General features: G+C 48.0%; 35 non-coding genes and 22 pseudogenes across 35 annotated transcripts; all 57 read left to right on the top strand.

Annotated features, from left to right (window-relative positions):
* The first annotated feature begins 4,359 nt into the window (after positions 1 to 4,359).
* On the top strand, positions 4,360 to 4,478 carry LOC140352560 (5S ribosomal RNA). The gene has a single exon (XR_011925474.1). It is a non-coding gene; the product is annotated as a 5S ribosomal RNA (ribosomal RNA).
* Positions 4,479 to 4,635: 157 nt separating this feature from the next.
* Positions 4,636 to 4,754, top strand: LOC140352980 (5S ribosomal RNA; annotated as a pseudogene).
* A 151-nt stretch (positions 4,755 to 4,905) lies between these two features.
* LOC140352559 (5S ribosomal RNA) lies at positions 4,906 to 5,024 on the top strand. The gene has a single exon (XR_011925473.1). It is a non-coding gene; the product is annotated as a 5S ribosomal RNA (ribosomal RNA).
* A 151-nt stretch (positions 5,025 to 5,175) lies between these two features.
* LOC140352557 (5S ribosomal RNA) lies at positions 5,176 to 5,294 on the top strand. The gene has a single exon (XR_011925471.1). It is a non-coding gene; the product is annotated as a 5S ribosomal RNA (ribosomal RNA).
* Positions 5,295 to 5,451: 157 nt separating this feature from the next.
* LOC140352556 (5S ribosomal RNA) lies at positions 5,452 to 5,570 on the top strand. The gene has a single exon (XR_011925470.1). It is a non-coding gene; the product is annotated as a 5S ribosomal RNA (ribosomal RNA).
* Positions 5,571 to 5,717: 147 nt separating this feature from the next.
* On the top strand, positions 5,718 to 5,836 carry LOC140352901 (5S ribosomal RNA). The gene has a single exon (XR_011925802.1). It is a non-coding gene; the product is annotated as a 5S ribosomal RNA (ribosomal RNA).
* A 151-nt stretch (positions 5,837 to 5,987) lies between these two features.
* On the top strand, positions 5,988 to 6,106 carry LOC140352979 (5S ribosomal RNA; annotated as a pseudogene).
* Positions 6,107 to 6,257: 151 nt separating this feature from the next.
* LOC140352555 (5S ribosomal RNA) lies at positions 6,258 to 6,376 on the top strand. The gene has a single exon (XR_011925469.1). It is a non-coding gene; the product is annotated as a 5S ribosomal RNA (ribosomal RNA).
* Positions 6,377 to 6,533: 157 nt separating this feature from the next.
* Positions 6,534 to 6,652, top strand: LOC140352978 (5S ribosomal RNA; annotated as a pseudogene).
* Positions 6,653 to 6,803: 151 nt separating this feature from the next.
* On the top strand, positions 6,804 to 6,922 carry LOC140352553 (5S ribosomal RNA). Its single transcript, XR_011925468.1, has one exon. It is a non-coding gene; the product is annotated as a 5S ribosomal RNA (ribosomal RNA).
* A 151-nt stretch (positions 6,923 to 7,073) lies between these two features.
* LOC140352867 (5S ribosomal RNA) lies at positions 7,074 to 7,192 on the top strand. The gene has a single exon (XR_011925770.1). It is a non-coding gene; the product is annotated as a 5S ribosomal RNA (ribosomal RNA).
* A 157-nt stretch (positions 7,193 to 7,349) lies between these two features.
* Positions 7,350 to 7,468, top strand: LOC140352552 (5S ribosomal RNA). Its single transcript, XR_011925467.1, has one exon. It is a non-coding gene; the product is annotated as a 5S ribosomal RNA (ribosomal RNA).
* Positions 7,469 to 7,625: 157 nt separating this feature from the next.
* Positions 7,626 to 7,744, top strand: LOC140352977 (5S ribosomal RNA; annotated as a pseudogene).
* A 151-nt stretch (positions 7,745 to 7,895) lies between these two features.
* LOC140352976 (5S ribosomal RNA) lies at positions 7,896 to 8,014 on the top strand (annotated as a pseudogene).
* A 151-nt stretch (positions 8,015 to 8,165) lies between these two features.
* LOC140352551 (5S ribosomal RNA) lies at positions 8,166 to 8,284 on the top strand. Its single transcript, XR_011925466.1, has one exon. It is a non-coding gene; the product is annotated as a 5S ribosomal RNA (ribosomal RNA).
* A 157-nt stretch (positions 8,285 to 8,441) lies between these two features.
* On the top strand, positions 8,442 to 8,560 carry LOC140352974 (5S ribosomal RNA; annotated as a pseudogene).
* Positions 8,561 to 8,711: 151 nt separating this feature from the next.
* LOC140352866 (5S ribosomal RNA) lies at positions 8,712 to 8,830 on the top strand. Its single transcript, XR_011925769.1, has one exon. It is a non-coding gene; the product is annotated as a 5S ribosomal RNA (ribosomal RNA).
* Positions 8,831 to 8,981: 151 nt separating this feature from the next.
* Positions 8,982 to 9,100, top strand: LOC140352550 (5S ribosomal RNA). Its single transcript, XR_011925465.1, has one exon. It is a non-coding gene; the product is annotated as a 5S ribosomal RNA (ribosomal RNA).
* Positions 9,101 to 9,257: 157 nt separating this feature from the next.
* Positions 9,258 to 9,376, top strand: LOC140352973 (5S ribosomal RNA; annotated as a pseudogene).
* A 157-nt stretch (positions 9,377 to 9,533) lies between these two features.
* On the top strand, positions 9,534 to 9,652 carry LOC140352971 (5S ribosomal RNA; annotated as a pseudogene).
* Positions 9,653 to 9,808: 156 nt separating this feature from the next.
* LOC140352970 (5S ribosomal RNA) lies at positions 9,809 to 9,927 on the top strand (annotated as a pseudogene).
* Positions 9,928 to 10,078: 151 nt separating this feature from the next.
* LOC140352549 (5S ribosomal RNA) lies at positions 10,079 to 10,197 on the top strand. Its single transcript, XR_011925464.1, has one exon. It is a non-coding gene; the product is annotated as a 5S ribosomal RNA (ribosomal RNA).
* A 157-nt stretch (positions 10,198 to 10,354) lies between these two features.
* On the top strand, positions 10,355 to 10,473 carry LOC140352926 (5S ribosomal RNA). Its single transcript, XR_011925825.1, has one exon. It is a non-coding gene; the product is annotated as a 5S ribosomal RNA (ribosomal RNA).
* Positions 10,474 to 10,628: 155 nt separating this feature from the next.
* LOC140352900 (5S ribosomal RNA) lies at positions 10,629 to 10,747 on the top strand. Its single transcript, XR_011925801.1, has one exon. It is a non-coding gene; the product is annotated as a 5S ribosomal RNA (ribosomal RNA).
* Positions 10,748 to 10,901: 154 nt separating this feature from the next.
* Positions 10,902 to 11,020, top strand: LOC140352548 (5S ribosomal RNA). The gene has a single exon (XR_011925462.1). It is a non-coding gene; the product is annotated as a 5S ribosomal RNA (ribosomal RNA).
* A 151-nt stretch (positions 11,021 to 11,171) lies between these two features.
* Positions 11,172 to 11,290, top strand: LOC140352547 (5S ribosomal RNA). The gene has a single exon (XR_011925461.1). It is a non-coding gene; the product is annotated as a 5S ribosomal RNA (ribosomal RNA).
* A 151-nt stretch (positions 11,291 to 11,441) lies between these two features.
* LOC140352545 (5S ribosomal RNA) lies at positions 11,442 to 11,560 on the top strand. Its single transcript, XR_011925459.1, has one exon. It is a non-coding gene; the product is annotated as a 5S ribosomal RNA (ribosomal RNA).
* Positions 11,561 to 11,717: 157 nt separating this feature from the next.
* Positions 11,718 to 11,836, top strand: LOC140352969 (5S ribosomal RNA; annotated as a pseudogene).
* Positions 11,837 to 11,994: 158 nt separating this feature from the next.
* LOC140352968 (5S ribosomal RNA) lies at positions 11,995 to 12,113 on the top strand (annotated as a pseudogene).
* Positions 12,114 to 12,270: 157 nt separating this feature from the next.
* LOC140352544 (5S ribosomal RNA) lies at positions 12,271 to 12,389 on the top strand. Its single transcript, XR_011925458.1, has one exon. It is a non-coding gene; the product is annotated as a 5S ribosomal RNA (ribosomal RNA).
* Positions 12,390 to 12,545: 156 nt separating this feature from the next.
* Positions 12,546 to 12,664, top strand: LOC140352967 (5S ribosomal RNA; annotated as a pseudogene).
* Positions 12,665 to 12,815: 151 nt separating this feature from the next.
* LOC140352542 (5S ribosomal RNA) lies at positions 12,816 to 12,934 on the top strand. The gene has a single exon (XR_011925457.1). It is a non-coding gene; the product is annotated as a 5S ribosomal RNA (ribosomal RNA).
* Positions 12,935 to 13,091: 157 nt separating this feature from the next.
* Positions 13,092 to 13,210, top strand: LOC140352966 (5S ribosomal RNA; annotated as a pseudogene).
* A 151-nt stretch (positions 13,211 to 13,361) lies between these two features.
* LOC140352541 (5S ribosomal RNA) lies at positions 13,362 to 13,480 on the top strand. Its single transcript, XR_011925456.1, has one exon. It is a non-coding gene; the product is annotated as a 5S ribosomal RNA (ribosomal RNA).
* A 157-nt stretch (positions 13,481 to 13,637) lies between these two features.
* Positions 13,638 to 13,756, top strand: LOC140352965 (5S ribosomal RNA; annotated as a pseudogene).
* Positions 13,757 to 13,907: 151 nt separating this feature from the next.
* On the top strand, positions 13,908 to 14,026 carry LOC140352964 (5S ribosomal RNA; annotated as a pseudogene).
* A 151-nt stretch (positions 14,027 to 14,177) lies between these two features.
* On the top strand, positions 14,178 to 14,296 carry LOC140352930 (5S ribosomal RNA). Its single transcript, XR_011925829.1, has one exon. It is a non-coding gene; the product is annotated as a 5S ribosomal RNA (ribosomal RNA).
* Positions 14,297 to 14,453: 157 nt separating this feature from the next.
* Positions 14,454 to 14,572, top strand: LOC140352962 (5S ribosomal RNA; annotated as a pseudogene).
* A 157-nt stretch (positions 14,573 to 14,729) lies between these two features.
* Positions 14,730 to 14,848, top strand: LOC140352540 (5S ribosomal RNA). Its single transcript, XR_011925455.1, has one exon. It is a non-coding gene; the product is annotated as a 5S ribosomal RNA (ribosomal RNA).
* A 157-nt stretch (positions 14,849 to 15,005) lies between these two features.
* On the top strand, positions 15,006 to 15,124 carry LOC140352961 (5S ribosomal RNA; annotated as a pseudogene).
* A 151-nt stretch (positions 15,125 to 15,275) lies between these two features.
* On the top strand, positions 15,276 to 15,394 carry LOC140352539 (5S ribosomal RNA). Its single transcript, XR_011925454.1, has one exon. It is a non-coding gene; the product is annotated as a 5S ribosomal RNA (ribosomal RNA).
* Positions 15,395 to 15,551: 157 nt separating this feature from the next.
* Positions 15,552 to 15,670, top strand: LOC140352960 (5S ribosomal RNA; annotated as a pseudogene).
* Positions 15,671 to 15,821: 151 nt separating this feature from the next.
* On the top strand, positions 15,822 to 15,940 carry LOC140352538 (5S ribosomal RNA). The gene has a single exon (XR_011925453.1). It is a non-coding gene; the product is annotated as a 5S ribosomal RNA (ribosomal RNA).
* Positions 15,941 to 16,097: 157 nt separating this feature from the next.
* On the top strand, positions 16,098 to 16,216 carry LOC140352959 (5S ribosomal RNA; annotated as a pseudogene).
* Positions 16,217 to 16,367: 151 nt separating this feature from the next.
* On the top strand, positions 16,368 to 16,486 carry LOC140352958 (5S ribosomal RNA; annotated as a pseudogene).
* A 151-nt stretch (positions 16,487 to 16,637) lies between these two features.
* Positions 16,638 to 16,756, top strand: LOC140352929 (5S ribosomal RNA). The gene has a single exon (XR_011925828.1). It is a non-coding gene; the product is annotated as a 5S ribosomal RNA (ribosomal RNA).
* A 157-nt stretch (positions 16,757 to 16,913) lies between these two features.
* On the top strand, positions 16,914 to 17,032 carry LOC140352957 (5S ribosomal RNA; annotated as a pseudogene).
* A 157-nt stretch (positions 17,033 to 17,189) lies between these two features.
* LOC140352528 (5S ribosomal RNA) lies at positions 17,190 to 17,308 on the top strand. Its single transcript, XR_011925452.1, has one exon. It is a non-coding gene; the product is annotated as a 5S ribosomal RNA (ribosomal RNA).
* A 157-nt stretch (positions 17,309 to 17,465) lies between these two features.
* Positions 17,466 to 17,584, top strand: LOC140352955 (5S ribosomal RNA; annotated as a pseudogene).
* Positions 17,585 to 23,795: 6,211 nt separating this feature from the next.
* LOC140352788 (5S ribosomal RNA) lies at positions 23,796 to 23,914 on the top strand. Its single transcript, XR_011925694.1, has one exon. It is a non-coding gene; the product is annotated as a 5S ribosomal RNA (ribosomal RNA).
* A 160-nt stretch (positions 23,915 to 24,074) lies between these two features.
* On the top strand, positions 24,075 to 24,193 carry LOC140353023 (5S ribosomal RNA). Its single transcript, XR_011925853.1, has one exon. It is a non-coding gene; the product is annotated as a 5S ribosomal RNA (ribosomal RNA).
* Positions 24,194 to 24,357: 164 nt separating this feature from the next.
* Positions 24,358 to 24,476, top strand: LOC140352777 (5S ribosomal RNA). The gene has a single exon (XR_011925683.1). It is a non-coding gene; the product is annotated as a 5S ribosomal RNA (ribosomal RNA).
* A 165-nt stretch (positions 24,477 to 24,641) lies between these two features.
* Positions 24,642 to 24,760, top strand: LOC140352765 (5S ribosomal RNA). Its single transcript, XR_011925672.1, has one exon. It is a non-coding gene; the product is annotated as a 5S ribosomal RNA (ribosomal RNA).
* Positions 24,761 to 24,920: 160 nt separating this feature from the next.
* On the top strand, positions 24,921 to 25,039 carry LOC140352752 (5S ribosomal RNA). The gene has a single exon (XR_011925660.1). It is a non-coding gene; the product is annotated as a 5S ribosomal RNA (ribosomal RNA).
* Positions 25,040 to 25,199: 160 nt separating this feature from the next.
* On the top strand, positions 25,200 to 25,318 carry LOC140352741 (5S ribosomal RNA). Its single transcript, XR_011925649.1, has one exon. It is a non-coding gene; the product is annotated as a 5S ribosomal RNA (ribosomal RNA).
* Positions 25,319 to 25,482: 164 nt separating this feature from the next.
* LOC140352730 (5S ribosomal RNA) lies at positions 25,483 to 25,601 on the top strand. The gene has a single exon (XR_011925638.1). It is a non-coding gene; the product is annotated as a 5S ribosomal RNA (ribosomal RNA).
* A 160-nt stretch (positions 25,602 to 25,761) lies between these two features.
* Positions 25,762 to 25,880, top strand: LOC140353011 (5S ribosomal RNA). The gene has a single exon (XR_011925852.1). It is a non-coding gene; the product is annotated as a 5S ribosomal RNA (ribosomal RNA).
* The last annotated feature ends 160 nt before the right edge of the window (positions 25,881 to 26,040 follow it).

Genomic DNA, 26,040 nt, shown 5'->3' with positions numbered 1-26,040 from the left:
GGATGCGACGGGCGCCAAAAAGAAGTCTAAATAAAAGATGGGTTACATCCTCCAAGGTCTCCTCTTAATGGCGTTCTCCTTGTCCTCTTGGAACGCAGGCGGCCTGCGGAGCCCAGTGCGGATGCAGAGCGCGTTACACTTTTCCAAGTGGGACGTGCTCTGCATCCAAGAAACGCACTGGGATGTCAGCCACGCGCAACAAGTGCGGAGCATGGGAGTAGGCTCTGTATTTTGGGCCCTGGGCACGGCGTGCTCGCGCGGTGTGGCCACGGTGGTGAGGCCTGGTGTCTTAGGCCAACCCACCCTGGTACACGCCGACCCAGAGGGCTCCTTCCTGGTCCTGGACTTCACGGACACAGTGAAGTTCAGACTAATTAACATCTACGCCCCGAACGATGATGGTCTGAGGAGGCAATTCTTCAAAAAAATATTTCGCTTTGCGAACGACAATACAATCATAATCGGTGACTTTAATACAACACTTTGCAAGACAGACATCGGCATTAACAACTCTTTTAAAAACAGCACTGCCAGGACAGCCCTGTTGGAAGAAGCCGCCAGCAGGAACCTGACGGAGGTGTGGCGGTTCGTCCACCCCTTCCTGAAGGATTTCTCCAGGCGGCAGGTCGTCCAGGGCGTCCTGAAGCAGTCCCGCATTGACCTCTGTTTTGCCTCCTCAGACCTGGCACAGAGAGTCAGTGGTGCTTCCTACAAGTGGTCAGGCTTGAGTGATCACTCCACTTTAGATATTTATTTTGGGTTAGTTTCATCACCGAGGAATGGAGGACTGTGGGTCCTAAACAGCTCCATCCTCGGTGATGAAACTTTTTGTAGGAAAATGGACTTTTTGTTTGATGTATTTGACATGGAGCTGGAGCTGATCGACAGCGTGGTCGATTGGTGGCCGACGGCAAAAACACGCATTAAAAAGCTCTGTGTCAATTACAGCAAACACAAGGCGTGGCTGTCGACCAGGAGGGAGACCGCTCTCCGCCAGCGCCTGCAGGTCCTGGACCAGGGCGCAGCTTCCACCACTGGCCCTGTGGATCCAGAGTACCTGGTGGTGCGCGCTGAGCTGGAGCAGCTGGAGGTAAGTAGGTGTCAGGGTGCAATTTTGAGGGCAAAAGCCAGACACACAGTCGAGGGAGAACGCTCGACAGCGTTCTTCTTCGGCTGTGAGAAGGTTACACAGGGAAAGATGCACATAGATAAGTTGATAGATAAGACAGGTAAGATTGTTTCCGAGGTAAGTGAGGTTTTAGAGACAGCGCAGGATTTCTATAGTAGGCTTTTTAGTTCAGACGGAGTGGCAGAGCAGGCTTTAGACCAGGCTGTAGGTGCTCTGGAGCGCACACTGAGCAGGGAGGATAGGGAGCTGTGCGACGCGCCTCTGTCTCTCATGGAGATAGAGGCTGCAGTCAAGAGTTTAAATACAGGGAAAAGCCCCGGAGAGGACGGACTAACCTGTGAGTTTTTCAAGCGTTTCGCTTCCAGGTTAGCTCCGATCCTACTCCTATTATATCAGGATTTTGAGAGTGAGAGTAGAGTTGGCGATGGTTTTGCGATGAGTGTCGTCACTCTGCTTTTTAAGAAGGGCGACAGGAGCAGCCTCGCCAACTACAGGCCCATTAGCCTTTTGAACGTAGACTATAAAATTTTAGCAAAGGTATTAGCAGGTAGGTTAAAGCGTGTGATTGGATCCGTCATACACCCCTCGCAGGCCTACAGCGTCCCCGGGAGGGACATCTCAGACACAGTTTTGTCTCTGAGATATCTCCTTCGGCAGATGCACGCGACCGGTGGTATTCACGTTAGTGTAGACTTTAACAAGGCGTTCGACAGAGTTGAGCATTCGTTCCTCTGGACTGTATTAGGTAAGTTAGGTTTCGGCGAACGGTTTGTTAATTGGCTACAGCTCATCTATTCCTTTGCGGTCAGTAAGGTCAAAGTCAACGGGTTTCTAACTGACTCTTTCCCCTTAAAAAGATCAGTCAGGCAGGGCTGTCCCCTCTCGTCGCTCCTCTACAGCATCGCCGCTGAGCCTTTGGCGGCCATGTTGAGGGCGGACGCGGCGGTGAGGGGACTGACCACGCCTGCGGGTAGGGAAGTCAAAATTTTTCAGTACGCAGATGACACGAATCTGATCCTCCGAGACGTGGAGAGCCTGAACGCCTCTCTCCACGTGCTCAATGTTTACGGCCTCGCTTCAGGGGCCAAAATCAATTTCGATAAAACCACGGTTAAATTTTGCGGCAGCGTCACGCCTGTTCCTCTCCCTGTCCAGCTCCGGGAGGCCGGGGACTCCTACAAGGTCCTCGGCGTCCCCCTGGGCAGAGACGAGGAGGCGTGTCGTACTGCACTTTGGTCGCCTTTGTGCGAGAAAATTACAGCGCGCTTGAATTTTTGGAGACGTCGTAATCTGACATTAAAAGGTAAAGTCTTAGTTGTAAATTCTTTGTGCATGTCCATGTTGAACCATGCACTCTCCGTGTACGGCCTGCCGGGGGTCTATGCTAACAAATTAAGGTTAGTGATAAACCACTTTTTGTGGAATCGTGAGAGGGGCTTTATTGCACATAAGGTTATGATAGGTGAGTACGATCAGGGAGGTTTAAAGTTAGCAGATTTAGAGTTAAGGAAGAAGGCCTTCAGGCTGAAAACAATTCGGAAATTTCTAGACGTTGAGGTAGATGCTCCATGGAAGGATTATATAGGTGAGTTTGTTAATAGTCTAGGTAAGTTTGGTGTTTATAATTTGTGTTTGTTGCCCCCTGTTTCGGTCCTGGAGGGCCTCCCCCCCTTCGAGAGGGAACTCTTGGAGGCGTGGAGGACTTTCAGGCCCCTGACTGTGGCGGTTCCAGACAGCGGTGAGGGTCTCGCGCACATGCCCCTCCGTCATAACCCTGACTTGCTCTCCGCTCCCCCCGGGAAGCGCGAGTGCATGATCAGTGGGGCGATGGAGGAGGCTGGGCTGGAATATGTAGGTAAGGTATTTGACGTGAAAGGTAATTTTAGTGTAGATTACATAGGGAAGTGTTTTAGGTTAGCAGGTAAAGTGTTTAGGAAAAAGTATATTAGTGGTATGGTAAGTATTTTTAACAGGAATCTGGTCAGGCATTGGGGAAGCACTTTGGGCCAAATGGGGAGCACGACAGGTAAGTTGAATTTTAATGTATTTGTTAGCACGGGGAGGTTTAGGATTTTCACAGACCTACCCACCCGCATCCTGTATCAGTTGTTGTTGCCGGGAGTGCTCGGGCGTCCCGCCTCGGAACACAAATGGTCATTAACATTCCCCGCACGCACTATCGCAACCATCTGGGCCAACATCTTTAATTGGTACACCCCACATAACGTAGGTCATTTTGACTTCAGATTTAGACACAGGATCGTCTTTACATCCGCAGCACTGCACGCATTTCTTCCCGACAGCTACGCTGCGGACTGCCCCGTGTGCCACGGACCCCCCGAGACCCTGGAGCACATGCTGTACACCTGCCCGGCCGTCCGCCCGTTCTGGTCCCGACTGCAGGACCTCCTCGCTCGGAGGCTGTCCTGGAGGCTCCCACCGCCGGCGGCCCTAGGAGGGGACGACCAGGAGCCCTGGCTCCTCCTCTTTGGTCCCGGACAGAGTCGCTCTGGAGCCAACACCCATCTCGCCCGACTAACCCTCTCCATAGCCCGGTACACATTATATCTCAACAGGAACATCCATCTCCGTGACAATAAAACAGCAGCACCCTGGCCCATCTTCAAAGGACTCTTGGCCGCACACCTCCGACACCTCCACATGGCAGCAGAGCACCGGTTCATCACCCACCTCGTCCCCCACAACACCCTGATCCACCTCACACCCTCTGGAAACCTGGACATCCTCTTCTGACCCCGGCATCACCCCCCCCAACCACGGCATCACCCCCCATCACTGAAGAATGTTTGGAGAATGATTGTGTGTTTGATTTTCTGTAATTTTTTGTCTCGTCTCCCCCTGCCCTTGTGTATCCCATTCCCTTGCCCTTGTGTGTCATGTATGTCTGTACATTCATGTAAATATATGTAAATACTTGTTTTAAGATGTTTTTGATAATAAAAGATAAAAAAAAAAAAAAAGACCAGCCCCATCTCGTCTGATCTCGGAAGCCAAGCAGGGTTGGGCCTGGTTGGTACTTGGATGGGAGACCGCCTGGGAATACCAGGTGCTGTGAGCATTTTCACACTTTTTCACCTGTCAAAAAAAAAAAAAAAAAAGAAGTTTTTCATTGAGATATCCCAATTTTGACCGAGCAAGTGTCGTGAAGGTACTCTTCACGAAAAGACAGTGTTTGATATAAAAAAGGCCGTTTTGACCTGGAACATTTCGCTCACGGCCATACCACCCTGGACCAGCCCGATCTCGTCTGATCTCGGAAGCCAAGCAGGGTTGGGCCTGGTTAGTACTTGGATGGGAGACCGCCTGGGAATACCAGGTGCTGTGAGCATTTTCACACTTTTTCACCTGTCAAAAAAAAAAAAAAAAAAAAAAAAGAAGTTTTTCATTGAGATATCCCAATTTTGACCTAGCAAGTGGCGTGAAGGTACTCTTCACGAAAAGACAGTGTTTGATATAAAAAAGGCCGTTTTGACCTGGAACATTTCGCTCATGGCCATACCACCCTGGACCAGCCCCATCTCGTCTGATCTCGGAAGCCAAGCAGGGTTGGGCCTGGTTGGTACTTGGATGGGAGACCGCCTGGGAATACCAGGTGCTGTGAGCATTTTCACACTTTTTCACCTGTCAAAAAAAAAAAAAAAAAAGAAGTTTTTCATTGAGATATCCCAATTTTGACCGAGCAAGTGGCGTGAAGGTACTCTTCACGAAAAGACAGTGTTTGATATAAAAAAGGCCGTTTTGACCTGGAACATTTCGCTCACGGCCATACCACCCTGGACCAGCCCGATCTCGTCTGATCTCGGAAGCCAAGCAGGGTTGGGCCTGGTTAGTACTTGGATGGGAGACCGCCTGGGAATACCAGGTGCTGTGAGCATTTTCACACTTTTTCACCTGTCAAAAAAAAAAAAAAAAAAGAAGTTTTTCATTGAGATATCCCAATTTTGACCGAGCAAGTGGCGTGAAGGTACTCTTCACGAAAAGACAGTGTTTGATATAAAAAAGGCCGTTTTGACCTGGAACATTTCGCTCACGGCCATACCACCCTGGACCAGCCCGATCTCGTCTGATCTCGGAAGCCAAGCAGGGTTGGGCCTGGTTAGTACTTGGATGGGAGACCGCCTGGGAATACCAGGTGCTGTGAGCATTTTCACACTTTTTCACCTGTCAAAAAAAAAAAAAAAAAAAAAAAAGAAGTTTTTCATTGAGATATCCCACTTTTGACCGAGCAAGTGGCGTGAAGGTACTCTTCACGAAAAGACAGTGTTTGATATAAAAAAGGCCGTTTTGACCTGGAACATTTCGCTCACGGCCATACCACCCTGGACCAGCCCGATCTCGTCTGATCTCGGAAGCCAAGCAGGGTTGGGCCTGGTTAGTACTTGGATGGGAGACCGCCTGGGAATACCAGGTGCTGTGAGCATTTTCACACTTTTTCACCTGTCAAAAAAAAAAAAAAGAAGTTTTTCATTGAGATATCCCACTTTTGACCGAGCAAGTGGCGTGAAGGTACTCTTCACGAAAAGACAGTGTTTGATATAAAAAAGGCCGTTTTGACCTGGAACATTTCGCTCATGGCCATACCACCCTGGACCAGCCCGATCTCGTCTGATCTCGGAAGCCAAGCAGGGTTGGGCCTGGTTGGTACTTGGATGGGAGACCGCCTGGGAATACCAGGTGCTGTGAGCATTTTCACACTTTTTCACCTGTCAAAAAAAAAAAAAAAAAAGAAGTTTTTCATTGAGATATCCCAATTTTGACCGAGCAAGTGGCGTGAAGGTACTCTTCACGAAAAGACAGTGTTTGATATAAAAAAGGCCGTTTTGACCTGGAACATTTCGCTCATGGCCATACCACCCTGGACCAGCCCCATCTCGTCTGATCTCGGAAGCCAAGCAGGGTTGGGCCTGGTTGGTACTTGGATGGGAGACCGCCTGGGAATACCAGGTGCTGTGAGCATTTTCACACTTTTTCACCTGTCAAAAAAAAAAAAAAAAAAGAAGTTTTTCATTGAGATATCCCAATTTTGACCGAGCAAGTGTCGTGAAGGTACTCTTCACGAAAAGACAGTGTTTGATATAAAAAAGGCCGTTTTGACCTGGAACATTTCGCTCACGGCCATACCACCCTGGACCAGCCCGATCTCGTCTGATCTCGGAAGCCAAGCAGGGTTGGGCCTGGTTAGTACTTGGATGGGAGACCGCCTGGGAATACCAGGTGCTGTGAGCATTTTCACACTTTTTCACCTGTCAAAAAAAAAAAAAAAAAAAAAAAAGAAGTTTTTCATTGAGATATCCCAATTTTGACCTAGCAAGTGGCGTGAAGGTACTCTTCACGAAAAGACAGTGTTTGATATAAAAAAGGCCGTTTTGACCTGGAACATTTCGCTCATGGCCATACCACCCTGGACCAGCCCCATCTCGTCTGATCTCGGAAGCCAAGCAGGGTTGGGCCTGGTTGGTACTTGGATGGGAGACCGCCTGGGAATACCAGGTGCTGTGAGCATTTTCACACTTTTTCACCTGTCAAAAAAAAAAAAAAAAAAGAAGTTTTTCATTGAGATATCCCAATTTTGACCGAGCAAGTGGCGTGAAGGTACTCTTCACGAAAAGACAGTGTTTGATATAAAAAAGGCCGTTTTGACCTGGAACATTTCGCTCACGGCCATACCACCCTGGACCAGCCCGATCTCGTCTGATCTCGGAAGCCAAGCAGGGTTGGGCCTGGTTAGTACTTGGATGGGAGACCGCCTGGGAATACCAGGTGCTGTGAGCATTTTCACACTTTTTCACCTGTCAAAAAAAAAAAAAAAAAAGAAGTTTTTCATTGAGATATCCCACTTTTGACCGAGCAAGTGGCGTGAAGGTACTCTTCACGAAAAGACAGTGTTTGATATAAAAAAGGCCGTTTTGACCTGGAACATTTCGCTCACGGCCATACCACCCTGGACCAGCCCGATCTCGTCTGATCTCGGAAGCCAAGCAGGGTTGGGCCTGGTTGGTACTTGGATGGGAGACCGCCTGGGAATACCAGGTGCTGTGAGCATTTTCACACTTTTTCACCTGTCAAAAAAAAAAAAAAAAAAAAAAAAGAAGTTTTTCATTGAGATATCCCAATTTTGACCTAGCAAGTGGCGTGAAGGTACTCTTCACAAAAAGACAGTGTTTGATATAAAAAAGGCCGTTTTGACCTGGAACATTTCGCTCACGGCCATACCACCCTGGACCAGCCCGATCTCGTCTGATCTCGGAAGCCAAGCAGGGTTGGGCCTGGTTAGTACTTGGATGGGAGACCGCCTGGGAATACCAGGTGCTGTGAGCATTTTCACACTTTTTCACCTGTCAAAAAAAAAAAAAAAAAAAAAAAAGAAGTTTTTCATTGAGATATCCCACTTTTGACCGAGCAAGTGGCGTGAAGGTACTCTTCACGAAAAGACAGTGTTTGATATAAAAAAGGCCGTTTTGACCTGGAACATTTCGCTCATGGCCATACCACCCTGGACCAGCCCCATCTCGTCTGATCTCGGAAGCCAAGCAGGGTTGGGCCTGGTTGGTACTTGGATGGGAGACCGCCTGGGAATACCAGGTGCTGTGAGCATTTTCACACTTTTTCACCTGTCAAAAAAAAAAAAAAAAAAGAAGTTTTTCATTGAGATATCCCAATTTTGACCGAGCAAGTGGCGTGAAGGTACTCTTCACGAAAAGACAGTGTTTGATATAAAAAAGGCCGTTTTGACCTGGAACATTTCGCTCATGGCCATACCACCCTGGACCAGCCCCATCTCGTCTGATCTCGGAAGCCAAGCAGGGTTGGGCCTGGTTGGTACTTGGATGGGAGACCGCCTGGGAATACCAGGTGCTGTGAGCATTTTCACACTTTTTCACCTGTCAAAAAAAAAAAAAAAAAAGAAGTTTTTCATTGAGATATCCCAATTTTGACCGAGCAAGTGTCGTGAAGGTACTCTTCACGAAAAGACAGTGTTTGATATAAAAAAGGCCGTTTTGACCTGGAACATTTCGCTCACGGCCATACCACCCTGGACCAGCCCGATCTCGTCTGATCTCGGAAGCCAAGCAGGGTTGGGCCTGGTTAGTACTTGGATGGGAGACCGCCTGGGAATACCAGGTGCTGTGAGCATTTTCACACTTTTTCACCTGTCAAAAAAAAAAAAAAAAAAAAAAAAGAAGTTTTTCATTGAGATATCCCAATTTTGACCTAGCAAGTGGCGTGAAGGTACTCTTCACGAAAAGACAGTGTTTGATATAAAAAAGGCCGTTTTGACCTGGAACATTTCGCTCATGGCCATACCACCCTGGACCAGCCCCATCTCGTCTGATCTCGGAAGCCAAGCAGGGTTGGGCCTGGTTGGTACTTGGATGGGAGACCGCCTGGGAATACCAGGTGCTGTGAGCATTTTCACACTTTTTCACCTGTCAAAAAAAAAAAAAAAAAAGAAGTTTTTCATTGAGATATCCCAATTTTGACCGAGCAAGTGGCGTGAAGGTACTCTTCACGAAAAGACAGTGTTTGATATAAAAAAGGCCGTTTTGACCTGGAACATTTCGCTCACGGCCATACCACCCTGGACCAGCCCGATCTCGTCTGATCTCGGAAGCCAAGCAGGGTTGGGCCTGGTTGGTACTTGGATGGGAGACCGCCTGGGAATACCAGGTGCTGTGAGCATTTTCACACTTTTTCACCTGTCAAAAAAAAAAAAAAAAAAGAAGTTTTTCATTGAGATATCCCAATTTTGACCGAGCAAGTGGCGTGAAGGTACTCTTCACGAAAAGACAGTGTTTGATATAAAAAAGGCCGTTTTGACCTGGAACATTTCGCTCACGGCCATACCACCCTGGACCAGCCCGATCTCGTCTGATCTCGGAAGCCAAGCAGGGTTGGGCCTGGTTAGTACTTGGATGGGAGACCGCCTGGGAATACCAGGTGCTGTGAGCATTTTCACACTTTTTCACCTGTCAAAAAAAAAAAAAAAAAAAAAAAAGAAGTTTTTCATTGAGATATCCCACTTTTGACCGAGCAAGTGGCGTGAAGGTACTCTTCACGAAAAGACAGTGTTTGATATAAAAAAGGCCGTTTTGACCTGGAACATTTCGCTCATGGCCATACCACCCTGGACCAGCCCCATCTCGTCTGATCTCGGAAGCCAAGCAGGGTTGGGCCTGGTTGGTACTTGGATGGGAGACCGCCTGGGAATACCAGGTGCTGTGAGCATTTTCACACTTTTTCACCTGTCAAAAAAAAAAAAAAAAAAAAAAAAGAAGTTTTTCATTGAGATATCCCACTTTTGACCGAGCAAGTGGCGTGAAGGTACTCTTCACGAAAAGACAGTGTTTGATATAAAAAAGGCCGTTTTGACCTGGAACATTTCGCTCATGGCCATACCACCCTGGACCAGCCCCATCTCGTCTGATCTCGGAAGCCAAGCAGGGTTGGGCCTGGTTGGTACTTGGATGGGAGACCGCCTGGGAATACCAGGTGCTGTGAGCATTTTCACACTTTTTCACCTGTCAAAAAAAAAAAAAAAAAAAAAAAGAAGTTTTTCATTGCGATATCCCACTTTTGACCGAGCAAGTGGCGTGAAGGTACTCTTCACGAAAAGACAGTGTTTGATATAAAAAAGGCCGTTTTGACCTGGAACATTTCGCTCATGGCCATACCACCCTGGACCAGCCCCATCTCGTCTGATCTCGGAAGCCAAGCAGGGTTGGGCCTGGTTGGTACTTGGATGGGAGACCGCCTGGGAATACCAGGTGCTGTGAGCATTTTCACACTTTTTCACCTGTCAAAAAAAAAAAAAAAAAAGAAGTTTTTCATTGAGATATCCCAATTTTGACCGAGCAAGTGTCGTGAAGGTACTCTTCACGAAAAGACAGTGTTTGATATAAAAAAGGCCGTTTTGACCTGGAACATTTCGCTCACGGCCATACCACCCTGGACCAGCCCGATCTCGTCTGATCTCGGAAGCCAAGCAGGGTTGGGCCTGGTTAGTACTTGGATGGGAGACCGCCTGGGAATACCAGGTGCTGTGAGCATTTTCACACTTTTTCACCTGTCAAAAAAAAAAAAAAAAAAAAAAAAGAAGTTTTTCATTGCGATATCCCACTTTTGACCGAGCAAGTGGCGTGAAGGTACTCTTCACGAAAAGACAGTGTTTGATATAAAAAAGGCCGTTTTGACCTGGAACATTTCGCTCACGGCCATACCACCCTGGACCAGCCCCATCTCGTCTGATCTCGGAAGCCAAGCAGGGTTGGGCCTGTTTAGTACTTGGATGGGAGACCGCCTGGGAATACCAGGTGCTGTGAGCATTTTCACACTTTTTCACCTGTCAAAAAAAAAAAAAAAAATAAAAGAAGTTTTTCATTGAGATATCCCAATTTTGACCGAGCAAGTGGCGTGAAGGTACTCTTCACGAAAAGACAGTGTTTGATATAAAAAAGGCCGTTTTGACCTGGAACATTTCGCTCACGGCCATACCACCCTGGACCAGCCCGATCTCTTCTGATCTCGGAAGCCAAGCAGGGTTGGGCCTGTTTAGTACTTGGATGGGAGACCGCCTGGGAATACCAGGTGCTGTGAGCATTTTCACACTTTTTCACCTGTCAAAAAAAAAAAAAAAAAAAAAGAAGTTTTTCATTGAGATATCCCAATTTTGACCGAGCAAGTGGCGTGAAGGTACTCTTCACGAAAAGACAGTGTTTGATATAAAAAAGGCCGTTTTGACCTGGAACATTTCGCTCACGGCCATACCACCCTGGACCAGCCCGATCTCGTCTGATCTCGGAAGCCAAGCAGGGTTGGGCCTGGTTAGTACTTGGATGGGAGACCGCCTGGGAATACCAGGTGCTGTGAGCATTTTCACACTTTTTCACCTGTCAAAAAAAAAAAAAAAAAAGAAGTTTTTCATTGAGATATCCCAATTTTGACCGAGCAAGTGGCGTGAAGGTACTCTTCACGAAAAGACAGTGTTTGATATAAAAAAGGCCGTTTTGACCTGGAACATTTCGCTCACGGCCATACCACCCTGGACCAGCCCGATCTCGTCTGATCTCGGAAGCCAAGCAGGGTTGGGCCTGGTTAGTACTTGGATGGGAGACCGCCTGGGAATACCAGGTGCTGTGAGCATTTTCACACTTTTTCACCTGTCAAAAAAAAAAAAAAAAAAGAAGTTTTTCATTGAGATATCCCAATTTTGACCGAGCAAGTGGCGTGAAGGTACTCTTCACGAAAAGACAGTGTTTGATATAAAAAAGGCCGTTTTGACCTGGAACATTTCGCTCACGGCCATACCACCCTGGACCAGCCCGATCTCGTCTGATCTCGGAAGCCAAGCAGGGTTGGGCCTGGTTAGTACTTGGATGGGAGACCGCCTGGGAATACCAGGTGCTGTGAGCATTTTCACACTTTTTCACCTGTCAAAAAAAAAAAAAAAAAAAAAAAAGAAGTTTTTCATTGAGATATCCCACTTTTGACCGAGCAAGTGGCGTGAAGGTACTCTTCACGAAAAGACAGTGTTTGATATAAAAAAGGCCGTTTTGACCTGGAACATTTCGCTCATGGCCATACCACCCTGGACCAGCCCCATCTCGTCTGATCTCGGAAGCCAAGCAGGGTTGGGCCTGGTTGGTACTTGGATGGGAGACCGCCTGGGAATACCAGGTGCTGTGAGCATTTTCACACTTTTTCACCTGTCAAAAAAAAAAAAAAAAAAAAAAAAAGAAGTTTTTCATTGAGATATCCCACTTTTGACCGAGCAAGTGGCGTGAAGGTACTCTTCACGAAAAGACAGTGTTTGATATAAAAAAGGCCGTTTTGACCTGGAACATTTCGCTCATGGCCATACCACCCTGGACCAGCCCCATCTCGTCTGATCTCGGAAGCCAAGCAGGGTTGGGCCTGGTTGGTACTTGGATGGGAGACCGCCTGGGAATACCAGGTGCTGTGAGCATTTTCACACTTTTTCACCTGTCAAAAAAAAAAAAAAAAAAAAAAAAGAAGTTTTTCATTGAGATATCCCAATTTTGACCTAGCAAGTGGCGTGAAGGTACTCTTCACAAAAAGACAGTGTTTGATATAAAAAAGGCCGTTTTGACCTGGAACATTTCGCTCACGGCCATACCACCCTGGACCAGCCCGATCTCGTCTGATCTCGGAAGCCAAGCAGGGTTGGGCCTGGTTAGTACTTGGATGGGAGACCGCCTGGGAATACCAGGTGCTGTGAGCATTTTCACACTTTTTCACCTGTCAAAAAAAAAAAAAAAAAAAAAAAGAAGTTTTTCATTGCGATATCCCACTTTTGACCGAGCAAGTGGCGTGAAGGTACTCTTCACGAAAAGACAGTGTTTGATATAAAAAAGGCCGTTTTGACCTGGAACATTTCGCTCATGGCCATACCACCCTGGACCAGCCCCATCTCGTCTGATCTCGGAAGCCAAGCAGGGTTGGGCCTGGTTGGTACTTGGATGGGAGACCGCCTGGGAATACCAGGTGCTGTGAGCATTTTCACACTTTTTCACCTGTCAAAAAAAAAAAAAAAAAAGAAGTTTTTCATTGAGATATCCCAATTTTGACCGAGCAAGTGTCGTGAAGGTACTCTTCACGAAAAGACAGTGTTTGATATAAAAAAGGCCGTTTTGACCTGGAACATTTCGCTCACGGCCATACCACCCTGGACCAGCCCGATCTCGTCTGATCTCGGAAGCCAAGCAGGGTTGGGCCTGGTTAGTACTTGGATGGGAGACCGCCTGGGAATACCAGGTGCTGTGAGCATTTTCACACTTTTTCACCTGTCAAAAAAAAAAAAAAAAAAAAAAAAGAAGTTTTTCATTGCGATATCCCACTTTTGACCGAGCAAGTGGCGTGAAGGTACTCTTCACGAAAAGACAGTGTTTGATATAAAAAAGGCCGTTTTGACCTGGAACATTTCGCTCATGGCCATACCACCCTGGACCAGCCCCATCTCGTCTGATCTCGGAAGCCAAGCAGGGTTGGGCCTGGTTGGTACTTGGATGGGAGACCGCCTGGGAATACCAGGTGCTGTGAGCATTTTCACACTTTTTCACCTGTCAAAAAAAAAAAAAAAAAAGAAGTTTTTCATTGAGATATCCCAATTTTGACCGAGCAAGTGTCGTGAAGGTACTCTTCACGAAAAGACAGTGTTTGATATAAAAAAGGCCGTTTTGACCTGGAACATTTCGCTCACGGCCATACCACCCTGGACCAGCCCGATCTCGTCTGATCTCGGAAGCCAAGCAGGGTTGGGCCTGGTTAGTACTTGGATGGGAGACCGCCTGGGAATACCAGGTGCTGTGAGCATTTTCACACTTTTTCACCTGTCAAAAAAAAAAAAAAAAAAAAAAAAGAAGTTTTTCATTGAGATATCCCAATTTTGACCTAGCAAGTGGCGTGAAGGTACTCTTCACGAAAAGACAGTGTTTGATATAAAAAAGGCCGTTTTGACCTGGAACATTTCGCTCATGGCCATACCACCCTGGACCAGCCCCATCTCGTCTGATCTCGGAAGCCAAGCAGGGTTGGGCCTGGTTGGTACTTGGATGGGAGACCGCCTGGGAATACCAGGTGCTGTGAGCATTTTCACACTTTTTCACCTGTCAAAAAAAAAAAAAAAAAAGAAGTTTTTCATTGAGATATCCCAATTTTGACCGAGCAAGTGGCGTGAAGGTACTCTTCACGAAAAGACAGTGTTTGATATAAAAAAGGCCGTTTTGACCTGGAACATTTCGCTCATGGCCATACCACCCTGGACCAGCCCCATCTCGTCTGATCTCGGAAGCCAAGCAGGGTTGGGCCTGGTTGGTACTTGGATGGGAGACCGCCTGGGAATACCAGGTGCTGTGAGCATTTTCACACTTTTTCACCTGTCAAAAAAAAAAAAAAAAAAGAAGTTTTTCATTGAGATATCCCAATTTTGACCGAGCAAGTGTCGTGAAGGTACTCTTCACGAAAAGACAGTGTTTGATATAAAAAAGGCCGTTTTGACCTGGAACATTTCGCTCACGGCCATACCACCCTGGACCAGCCCCATCTCGTCTGATCTCGGAAGCCAAGCAGGGTTGGGCCTGGTTGGTACTTGGATGGGAGACCGCCTGGGAATACCAGGTGCTGTGAGCATTTTCACACTTTTTCACCTGTCAAAAAAAAAAAAAAAAAAAAAAAAGAAGTTTTTCATTGAGATATCCCACTTTTGACCGAGCAAGTGGCGTGAAGGTACTCTTCACGAAAAGACAGTGTTTGATATAAAAAAGGCCGTTTTGACCTGGAACATTTCGCTCATGGCCATACCACCCTGGACCAGCCCCATCTCGTCTGATCTCGGAAGCCAAGCAGGGTTGGGCCTGGTTGGTACTTGGATGGGAGACCGCCTGGGAATACCAGGTGCTGTGAGCATTTTCACACTTTTTCACCTGTCAAAAAAAAAAAAAAAAAAAAAAAAGAAGTTTTTCATTGAGATATCCCAATTTTGACCTAGCAAGTGGCGTGAAGGTACTCTTCACAAAAAGACAGTGTTTGATATAAAAAAGGCCGTTTTGACCTGGAACATTTCGCTCACGGCCATACCACCCTGGACCAGCCCGATCTCGTCTGATCTCGGAAGCCAAGCAGGGTTGGGCCTGGTTAGTACTTGGATGGGAGACCGCCTGGGAATACCAGGTGCTGTGAGCATTTTCACACTTTTTCACCTGTCAAAAAAAAAAAAAAAAAAAAAAAAGAAGTTTTTCATTGCGATATCCCACTTTTGACCGAGCAAGTGGCGTGAAGGTACTCTTCACGAAAAGACAGTGTTTGATATAAAAAAGGCCGTTTTGACCTGGAACATTTCGCTCATGGCCATACCACCCTGGACCAGCCCCATCTCGTCTGATCTCGGAAGCCAAGCAGGGTTGGGCCTGGTTGGTACTTGGATGGGAGACCGCCTGGGAATACCAGGTGCTGTGAGCATTTTCACACTTTTTCACCTGTCAAAAAAAAAAAAAAAAAAGAAGTTTTTCATTGAGATATCCCAATTTTGACCGAGCAAGTGTCGTGAAGGTACTCTTCACGAAAAGACAGTGTTTGATATAAAAAAGGCCGTTTTGACCTGGAACATTTCGCTCACGGCCATACCACCCTGGACCAGCCCGATCTCGTCTGATCTCGGAAGCCAAGCAGGGTTGGGCCTGGTTAGTACTTGGATGGGAGACCGCCTGGGAATACCAGGTGCTGTGAGCATTTTCACACTTTTTCACCTGTCAAAAAAAAAAAAAAAAAAAAAAAAGAAGTTTTTCATTGCGATATCCCACTTTTGACCGAGCAAGTGGCGTGAAGGTACTCTTCACGAAAAGACAGTGTTTGATATAAAAAAGGCCGTTTTGACCTGGAACATTTCGCTCATGGCCATACCACCCTGGACCAGCCCCATCTCGTCTGATCTCGGAAGCCAAGCAGGGTTGGGCCTGGTTGGTACTTGGATGGGAGACCGCCTGGGAATACCAGGTGCTGTGAGCATTTTCACACTTTTTCACCTGTCAAAAAAAAAAAAAAAAAAGAAGTTTTTCATTGAGATATCCCAATTTTGACCGAGCAAGTGTCGTGAAGGTACTCTTCACGAAAAGACAGTGTTTGATATAAAAAAGGCCGTTTTGACCTGGAACATTTCGCTCACGGCCATACCACCCTGGACCAGCCCGATCTCGTCTGATCTCGGAAGCCAAGCAGGGTTGGGCCTGGTTAGTACTTGGATGGGAGACCGCCTGGGAATACCAGGTGCTGTGAGCATTTTCACACTTTTTCACCTGTCAAAAAAAAAAAAAAAAAAAAAAAAGAAGTTTTTCATTGAGATATCCCAATTTTGACCTAGCAAGTGGCGTGAAGGTACTCTTCACGAAAAGACAGTGTTTGATATAAAAAAGGCCGTTTTGACCTGGAACATTTCGCTCATGGCCATACCACCCTGGACCAGCCCCATCTCGTCTGATCTCGGAAGCCAAGCAGGGTTGGGCCTGGTTGGTACTTGGATGGGAGACCGCCTGGGAATACCAGGTGCTGTGAGCATTTTCACACTTTTTCACCTGTCAAAAAAAAAAAAAAAAAAGAAGTTTTTCATTGAGATATCCCAATTTTGACCGAGCAAGTGGCGTGAAGGTACTCTTCACGAAAAGACAGTGTTTGATATAAAAAAGGCCGTTTTGACCTGGAACATTTCGCTCATGGCCATACCACCCTGGACCAGCCCCATCTCGTCTGATCTCGGAAGCCAAGCAGGGTTGGGCCTGGTTGGTACTTGGATGGGAGACCGCCTGGGAATACCAGGTGCTGTGAGCATTTTCACACTTTTTCACCTGTCAAAAAAAAAAAAAAAAAAGAAGTTTTTCATTGAGATATCCCAATTTTGACCGAGCAAGTGTCGTGAAGGTACTCTTCACGAAAAGACAGTGTTTGATATAAAAAAGGCCGTTTTGACCTGGAACATTTCGCTCACGGCCATACCACCCTGGACCAGCCCCATCTCGTCTGATCTCGGAAGCCAAGCAGGGTTGGGCCTGGTTGGTACTTGGATGGGAGACCGCCTGGGAATACCAGGTGCTGTGAGCATTTTCACACTTTTTCACCTGTCAAAAAAAAAAAAAAAAAAAAAAAAGAAGTTTTTCATTGAGATATCCCACTTTTGACCGAGCAAGTGGCGTGAAGGTACTCTTCACGAAAAGACAGTGTTTGATATAAAAAAGGCCGTTTTGACCTGGAACATTTCGCTCATGGCCATACCACCCTGGACCAGCCCCATCTCGTCTGATCTCGGAAGCCAAGCAGGGTTGGGCCTGGTTGGTACTTGGATGGGAGACCGCCTGGGAATACCAGGTGCTGTGAGCATTTTCACACTTTTTCACCTGTCAAAAAAAAAAAAAAAAAAAAAAAAGAAGTTTTTCATTGAGATATCCCAATTTTGACCTAGCAAGTGGCGTGAAGGTACTCTTCACAAAAAGACAGTGTTTGATATAAAAAAGGCCGTTTTGACCTGGAACATTTCGCTCACGGCCATACCACCCTGGACCAGCCCGATCTCGTCTGATCTCGGAAGCCAAGCAGGGTTGGGCCTGGTTAGTACTTGGATGGGAGACCGCCTGGGAATACCAGGTGCTGTGAGCATTTTCACACTTTTTCACCTGTCAAAAAAAAAAAAAAAAAAAAAAAAGAAGTTTTTCATTGCGATATCCCACTTTTGACCGAGCAAGTGGCGTGAAGGTACTCTTCACGAAAAGACAGTGTTTGATATAAAAAAGGCCGTTTTGACCTGGAACATTTCGCTCATGGCCATACCACCCTGGACCAGCCCCATCTCGTCTGATCTCGGAAGCCAAGCAGGGTTGGGCCTGGTTGGTACTTGGATGGGAGACCGCCTGGGAATACCAGGTGCTGTGAGCATTTTCACACTTTTTCACCTGTCAAAAAAAAAAAAAAAAAAGAAGTTTTTCATTGAGATATCCCAATTTTGACCGAGCAAGTGTCGTGAAGGTACTCTTCACGAAAAGACAGTGTTTGATATAAAAAAGGCCGTTTTGACCTGGAACATTTCGCTCACGGCCATACCACCCTGGACCCGCCCCTTTGCAATCAGTGCAGGTGCGTGCAATTTGTGGTGTGCTGCATGGTCTGGAGCTGGGGGTTTTGGGAGTTTTTTTTTGAGTTTTTAATCGTTATTTTGGTCATTTTCATTTACTTTTTTCAGTTCTTTTGTTTGTTCCCCTCCCAGTAAACTTACTGGGAGGTGGATTTTTTGTTTTTTGTGAGCATGGCTCAAAGGACGGACAACACGGCATCGGACACTGGAATGGACACGACAAAGGCAAGACAAAGTTTGAAAGAATCTGTAAATAATAGAAAGAACGAAGAAAGAAGAATGAAATTTATGAAAGAACTCACTGTGGTGTTGGAGTTGACGGAGGGAGCACAAATCACGCCACTAGCTTTTTTGAAATCGACTCAGGAGGTGTGCGGCTCCATAGTAGCGTGCAGACTCATCTCGAAGGACAAATATGAAGTAACCGTCAGTACCACTAAAGCGAAGGAGCGGCTCCTGGACGGGTACTGCATTGGAGGAGTCAGGGTTCACGCCCGTGACATCTCGGTGGATGAGCTGGTCGTGTCCTTCATGGGGCTGCCGGCTTATATCGAGGACGAGGAGATCCTGGCCAAGCTCTACGCCTGGGGGGTCTCTGCGGTCTCCGAGGTGAGGAGGAGAATGTGGCCGGGGACGAACGTGGCGGACGGCACCAGGTTTGTACGGGTAAGGTTCACGGACACGGTGCAGTCCTTACCGTATTCTGTCAGGTTTGACACCGCGGGGGGCCCCGAGTACTTCAGGGTAATACACGACAGGCAGGTGCGGGTGTGTAGGGGGTGTCTCCAGCCTGGCCATATTCTGAGGGAGTGCCCTGACTTTCTGTGCCGCAACTGCGGGAGCCAGGGGCATTACGCGCGCGAGTGCGTCGCGCAGCGGGCCCCGAAGTGCAGAGAGTGCCGCATGTTCCGCCACTTATGTCCGTGTGGTGCGGGTGACAGAGAGGAGGACAGAGGGGAGGACAGAGGGGAGGACAGGGAGGACGCCATTGGAGGAGAGAGCAGTGACGTGGCCCAGAACGTGCCCGCAACTGCTCTCTCCGAAGTAGAGGAGTTTTTGGAGGAGGAGGCTGTGGAGGAGTCAGGGGAGCCAGAGGTGTCTGGCTCCTCTTGCTCCTCTGACTCCTCAGACGAGGAGGCGTCCGTCGCACTGGAGATGGTGCTCGGCTCAGCGCTGGCGTCTGGGAAGGTGGGAGCAGGACAAACTGCTCCTCCTGACCAGAGGGAGGGGACTCGTGAGGGTCCAACTCCTAAGCCCGTGGAGGAAGAGGCTGAACCCGGGAGGAGGATGGGTGCGGGACAGGCCCCGCATCTTACCTCCAAAGGGGGGGACATCACCACAGGGCTGGGTGATGATCCCAAGCTCCAGTCGGACGGTGGTAAGAGGGGACAGGTGGAGAAGAAGGATAAGAAAGGGGCAAGACGCAGGAAGCAGGTGGCAGGAGACGGAGAGGGCGCTGCTGCTGAGAGCGGCTCTGCCTCCTCCGTTCCAACCACTTCAAAAGCGCCAGCAGAAAGCTCCATCAACCCACCATCCTCCACACGCAGCTCTGCCCCACGAGGTGAGCTCGAGACTGTTTTTAATGATGACTTCATGGATTTCTCCACCCGTGAAGTCAGAAAAAGAGTGTGGCAGTCGGATGCGACGGGCGCCAAAAAGAAGTCTAAATAAAAGATGGGTTACATCCTCCAAGGTCTCCTCTTAATGGCGTTCTCCTTGTCCTCTTGGAACGCAGGCGGCCTGCGGAGCCCAGTGCGGATGCAGAGCGCGTTACACTTTTCCAAGTGGGACGTGCTCTGCATCCAAGAAACGCACTGGGATGTCAGCCACGCGCAACAAGTGCGGAGCATGGGAGTAGGCTCTGTATTTTGGGCCCTGGGCACGGCGTGCTCGCGCGGTGTGGCCACGGTGGTGAGGCCTGGTGTCTTAGGCCAACCCACCCTGGTACACGCCGACCCAGAGGGCTCCTTCCTGGTCCTGGACTTCACGGACACAGTGAAGTTCAGACTAATTAACATCTACGCCCCGAACGATGATGGTCTGAGGAGGCAATTCTTCAAAAAAATATTTCGCTTTGCGAACGACAATACAATCATAATCGGTGACTTTAATACAACACTTTGCAAGACAGACATCGGCATTAACAACTCTTTTAAAAACAGCACTGCCAGGACAGCCCTGTTGGAAGAAGCCGCCAGCAGGAACCTGACGGAGGTGTGGCGGTTCGTCCACCCCTTCCTGAAGGATTTCTCCAGGCGGCAGGTCGTCCAGGGCGTCCTGAAGCAGTCCCGCATTGACCTCTGTTTTGCCTCCTCAGACCTGGCACAGAGAGTCAGTGGTGCTTCCTACAAGTGGTCAGGCTTGAGTGATCACTCCACTTTAGATATTTATTTTGGGTTAGTTTCATCACCGAGGAATGGAGGACTGTGGGTCCTAAACAGCTCCATCCTCGGTGATGAAACTTTTTGTAGGAAAATGGACTTTTTGTTTGATGTATTTGACATGGAGCTGGAGCTGATCGACAGCGTGGTCGATTGGTGGCCGACGGCAAAAACACGCATTAAAAAGCTCTGTGTCAATTACAGCAAACACAAGGCGTGGCTGTCGACCAGGAGGGAGACCGCTCTCCGCCAGCGCCTGCAGGTCCTGGACCAGGGCGCGGCTTCCACCACTGGCCCTGTGGATCCAGAGTACCTGGTGGTGCGCGCTGAGCTGGAGCAGCTGGAGGTAAGTAGGTGTCAGGGTGCAATTTTGAGGGCAAAAGCCAGACACACAGTCGAAGGAGAACGCTCGACAGCGTTCTTCTTCGGCTGTGAGAAGGTTACACAGGGAAAGATGCACATAGATAAGTTGATAGATAAGACAGGTAAGATTGTTTCCGAGGTAAGTGAGGTTTTAGAGACAGCGCAGGATTTCTATAGTAGGCTTTTTAGTTCAGACGGAGTGGCAGAGCAGGCTTTAGACCAGGCTGTAGGTGCTCTGGAGCGCACACTGAGCAGGGAGGATAGGGAGCTGTGCGACGCGCCTCTGTCTCTCATGGAGATAGAGGCTGCAGTCAAGAGTTTAAATACAGGAAAAAGCCCCGGAGAGGACGGACTAACCTGTGAGTTTTTCAAGCGTTTCGCTTCCAGGTTAGCTCCGATCCTACTCCTATTATATCAGGATTTTGAGAGTGAGAGTAGAGTTGGCGATGGTTTTGCGATGAGTGTCGTCACTCTGCTTTTTAAGAAGGGCGACAGGAGCAGCCTCGCCAACTACAGGCCCATTAGCCTTTTGAACGTAGACTATAAAATTTTAGCAAAGGTATTAGCAGGTAGGTTAAAGCGTGTGATTGGATCCGTCATACACCCCTCGCAGGCCTACAGCGTCCCCGGGAGGGACATCTCAGACACAGTTTTGTCTCTGAGATATCTCCTTCGGCAGATGCACGCGACCGGTGGTATTCACGTTAGTGTAGACTTTAACAAGGCGTTCGACAGAGTTGAGCATTCGTTCCTCTGGACTGTATTAGGTAAGTTAGGTTTCGGCGAACGGTTTGTTAATTGGCTACAGCTCATCTATTCCTTTGCGGTCAGTAAGGTCAAAGTCAACGGGTTTCTAACTGACTCTTTCCCCTTAAAAAGATCAGTCAGGCAGGGCTGTCCCCTCTCGTCGCTCCTCTACAGCATCGCCGCTGAGCCTTTGGCGGCCATGTTGAGGGCGGACGCGGCGGTGAGGGGACTGACCACGCCTGCGGGTAGGGAAGTCAAAATTTTTCAGTACGCAGATGACACGAATCTGATCCTCCGAGACGTGGAGAGCCTGAACGCCTCTCTCCACGTGCTCAATGTTTACGGCCTCGCTTCAGGGGCCAAAATCAATTTCGATAAAACCACGGTTAAATTTTGCGGCAGCGTCACGCCTGTTCCTCTCCCTGTCCAGCTCCGGGAGGCCGGGGACTCCTACAAGGTCCTCGGCGTCCCCCTGGGCAGAGACGAGGAGGCGTGTCGTACTGCACTTTGGTCGCCTTTGTGCGAGAAAATTACAGCGCGCTTGAATTTTTGGAGACGTCGTAATCTGACATTAAAAGGTAAAGTCTTAGTTGTAAATTCTTTGTGCATGTCCATGTTGAACCATGCACTCTCCGTGTACGGCCTGCCGGGGGTCTATGCTAACAAATTAAGGTTAGTGATAAACCACTTTTTGTGGAATCGTGAGAGGGGCTTTATTGCACATAAGGTTATGATAGGTGAGTACGATCAGGGAGGTTTAAAGTTAGCAGATTTAGAGTTAAGGAAGAAGGCCTTCAGGCTGAAAACAATTCGGAAATTTCTAGACGTTGAGGTAGATGCTCCATGGAAGGATTATATAGGTGAGTTTGTTAATAGTCTAGGTAAGTTTGGTGTTTATAATTTGTGTTTGTTGCCCCCTGTTTCGGTCCTGGAAGGCCTCCCCCCCTTCGAGAGGGAACTCTTGGAGGCGTGGAGGACTTTCAGGCCCCTGACTGTGGCGGTTCCAGACAGCGGTGAGGGTCTCGCGCACATGCCCCTCCGTCATAACCCTGACTTGCTCTCCGCTCCCCCCGGGAAGCGCGAGTGCATGATCAGTGGGGCGATGGAGGAGGCTGGGCTGGAATATGTAGGTAAGGTATTTGACGTGAAAGGTAATTTTAGTGTAGATTACATAGGGAAGTGTTTTAGGTTAGCAGGTAAAGTGTTTAGGAAAAAGTATATTAGTGGTATGGTAAGTATTTTTAACAGGAATCTGGTCAGGCATTGGGGAAGCACTTTGGGCCAAATGGGGAGCACGACAGGTAAGTTGAATTTTAATGTATTTGTTAGCACGGGGAGGTTTAGGATTTTCACAGACCTACCCACCCGCATCCTGTATCAGTTGTTGTTGCCGGGAGTGCTCGGGCGTCCCGCCTCGGAACACAAATGGTCATTAACATTCCCCGCACTCACCATCGCAACCATCTGGGCCAACATCTATAATTGGTACACCCCACATAACGTAGGTCATTTTGACTTCAGATTTAGACACAGGATCGTCTTTACATCCGCAGCACTGCACGCATTTCTTCCCGACAGCTACGCTGCGGACTGCCCCGTGTGCCACGGACCCCCCGAGACCCTGGAGCACATGCTGTACACCTGCCCGGCCGTCCGCCCGTTCTGGTCCCGACTGCTGGACCTCCTCGCTCGGAGGCTGTCCTGGAGGCTCCCACCGCCGGCGGCCCTAGGAGGGGACGACCAGGAGCCCTGGCTCCTCCTCTTTGGTCCCGGACAGAGTCGCTCTGGAGCCAACACCCATCTCGCCCGACTAACCCTCTCCATAGCCCGGTACACATTATATCTCAACAGGAACATCCATCTCCGTGACAATAAAACAGCAGCACCCTGGCCCATCTTCAAAGGACTCTTGGCCGCACACCTCCGACACCTCCACATGGCAGCAGAGCACCGGTTCATCACCCACCTCGTCCCCCACAACACCCTGATCCACCTCACACCCTCTGGAAACCTGGACATCCTCTTCTGACCCCGGCATCACCCCCCCCAACCACGGCATCACCCCCCATCACTGAAGAATGTTTGGAGAATGATTGTGTGTTTGATTTTCTGTAATTTTTTGTCTCGTCTCCCCCTGCCCTTGTGTATCCCATTCCCTTGCCCTTGTGTGTCATGTATGTCTGTACATTCATGTAAATATATGTAAATACTTGTTTTAAGATGTTTTTGATAATAAAAGATAAAAAAAAAAAAAAAAAAAAGACCAGCCCGATCTCGTCTGATCTCGGAAGCCAAGCAGGGTTGGGCCTGGTTAGTACTTGGATGGGAGACCGCCTGGGAATACCAGGTGCTGTGAGCATTTTCACACTTTTTCACCTGTCAAAAAAAAAAAAAAAAATAAAAGAAGTTTTTCATTGAGATATCCCAATTTTGACCGAGCAAGTGGCGTGAAGGTACTCTTCACGAAAAGACAGTGTTTGATGCAAAAAAAGCCATTTATACGAGTTTTGACCTGGAACATTTCGCTCACGGCCATACCACCCTGGACCCGCCCGATCTCGTCTGATCTCGGAAGCCAAGCAGGGTTGGGCCTGTTTAGTACTTGGATGGGAGACCGCCTGGGAATACCAGGTGCTGTGAGCATTTTCACACTTTTTCACCTGTCAAAAAAAAAAAAAAAAAGAAGTTTTTCATTGAGATATCCCAATTTTGACCGAGCAAGTGGCGTGAAGGTACTCTTCACGAAAAGACAGTGTTTGATGCAAAAAAAGCCATTTATACGAGTTTTGACATGGAACATTTCGCTCACGGCCATACCACCCTGGACCCGCCCGATCTCTTCTGATCTCGGAAGCCAAGCAGGGTTGGGCCTGTTTAGTACTTGGATGGGAGACCGCCTGGGAATACCAGGTGCTGTGAGCATTTTCACACTTTTTCACCTGTCAAAAAAAAAAAAAAAAAAAAAGAAGTTTTTCATTGAGATATCCCAATTTTGACCGAGCAAGTGGCGTGAAGGTACTCTTCACGAAAAGACAGTGTTTGATGCAAAAAAAGCCATTTATACGAGTTTTGACCTGGAACATTTCGCTCACGGCCATACCACCCTGGACCCGCCCGATCTCGTCTGATCTCGGAAGCCAAGCAGGGTTGGGCCTGTTTAGTACTTGGATGGGAGACCGCCTGGGAATACCAGGTGCTGTGAGCATTTTCACACTTTTTCACCTGTCAAAAAAAAAAAAAAAAATAAAAGAAGTTTTTCATTGAGATATCCCAATTTTGACCGAGCAAGTGGCGTGAAGGTACTCTTCACGAAAAGACAGTGTTTGATGCAAAAAAAGCCATTTATACGAGTTTTGACCTGGAACATTTCGCTCACGGCCATACCACCCTGGACCCGCCCGATCTCGTCTGATCTCGGAAGCCAAGCAGGGTTGGGCCTGTTTAGTACTTGGATGGGAGACCGCCTGGGAATACCAGGTGCTGTGAGCATTTTCACACTTTTTCACCTGTCAAAAAAAAAAAAAAAAAGAAGTTTTTCATTGAGATATCCCAATTTTGACCGAGCAAGTGGCGTGAAGGTACTCTTCACGAAAAGACAGTGTTTGATGCAAAAAAAGCCATTTATACGAGTTTTGACCTGGAACATTTCGCTCACGGCCATACCACCCTGGACCCGCCCGATCTCGTCTGATCTCGGAAGCCAAGCAGGGTTGGGCCTGTTTAGTACTTGGATGGGAGACCGCCTGGGAATACCAGGTGCTGTGAGCATTTTCACACTTTTTCACCTGTCAAAAAAAAAAAAAAAAAGAAGTTTTTCATTGAGATATCCCAATTTTGACCGAGCAAGTGGCGTGAAGGTACTCTTCACGAAAAGACAGTGTTTGATGCAAAAAAAGCCATTTATACGAGTTTTGACCTGGAACATTTCGCTCACGGCCATACCACCCTGGACCCGCCCGATCTCGTCTGATCTCGGAAGCCAAGCAGGGTTGGGCCTGTTTAGTACTTGGATGGGAGACCGCCTGGGAATACCAGGTGCTGTGAGCATTTTCACACTTTTTCACCTGTCAAAAAAAAAAAAAAAATAAAAGAAGTTTTTCATTGAGATATCCCAATTTTGACCGAGCAAGTGGCGTGAAGGTACTCTTCACGAAAAGACAGTGTTTGATGCAAAAAAAGCCATTTATACGAGTTTTGACCTGGAACATTTCGCTCACGGCCATACCACCCTGGACCCGCCCGATCTCGTCTGATCTCGGAAGCCAAGCAGGGTTGGGCCTGTTTAGTACTTGGATGGGAGACCGCCTGGGAATACCAGGTGCTGTGAGCATTTTCACACTTTTTCACCTGTCAAAAAAAAAAAAAAAAAGAAGTTTTTCATTGAGATATCCCAATTTTGACCGAGCAAGTGGCGTGAAGGTACTCTTCACGAAAAGACAGTGTTTGATGCAAAAAAAGCCATTTATACGAGTTTTGACATGGAACATTTCGCTCACGGCCATACCACCCTGGACCCGCCCGATCTCTTCTGATCTCGGAAGCCAAGCAGGGTTGGGCCTGTTTAGTACTTGGATGGGAGACCGCCTGGGAATACCAGGTGCTGTGAGCATTTTCACACTTTTTCACCTGTCAAAAAAAAAAAAAAAATAAAAGAAGTTTTTCATTGAGATATCCCAATTTTGACCGAGCAAGTGGCGTGAAGGTACTCTTCACGAAAAGACAGTGTTTGATGCAAAAAAAGCCATTTATACGAGTTTTGACATGGAACA

Source organism: Eucyclogobius newberryi, unplaced genomic scaffold (assembly GCF_026437365.1).
Source record: "Eucyclogobius newberryi isolate DKJ021-1_F unplaced genomic scaffold, fEucNew1.0.hap1 SCAF_86, whole genome shotgun sequence".
In the NCBI taxonomy this organism is placed as follows: domain Eukaryota; kingdom Metazoa; phylum Chordata; class Actinopteri; order Gobiiformes; family Gobiidae; genus Eucyclogobius; species Eucyclogobius newberryi.
Note: the sequence above shows the minus strand (reverse complement) of the source record. Positions and strands in the feature narration are given on the sequence as shown.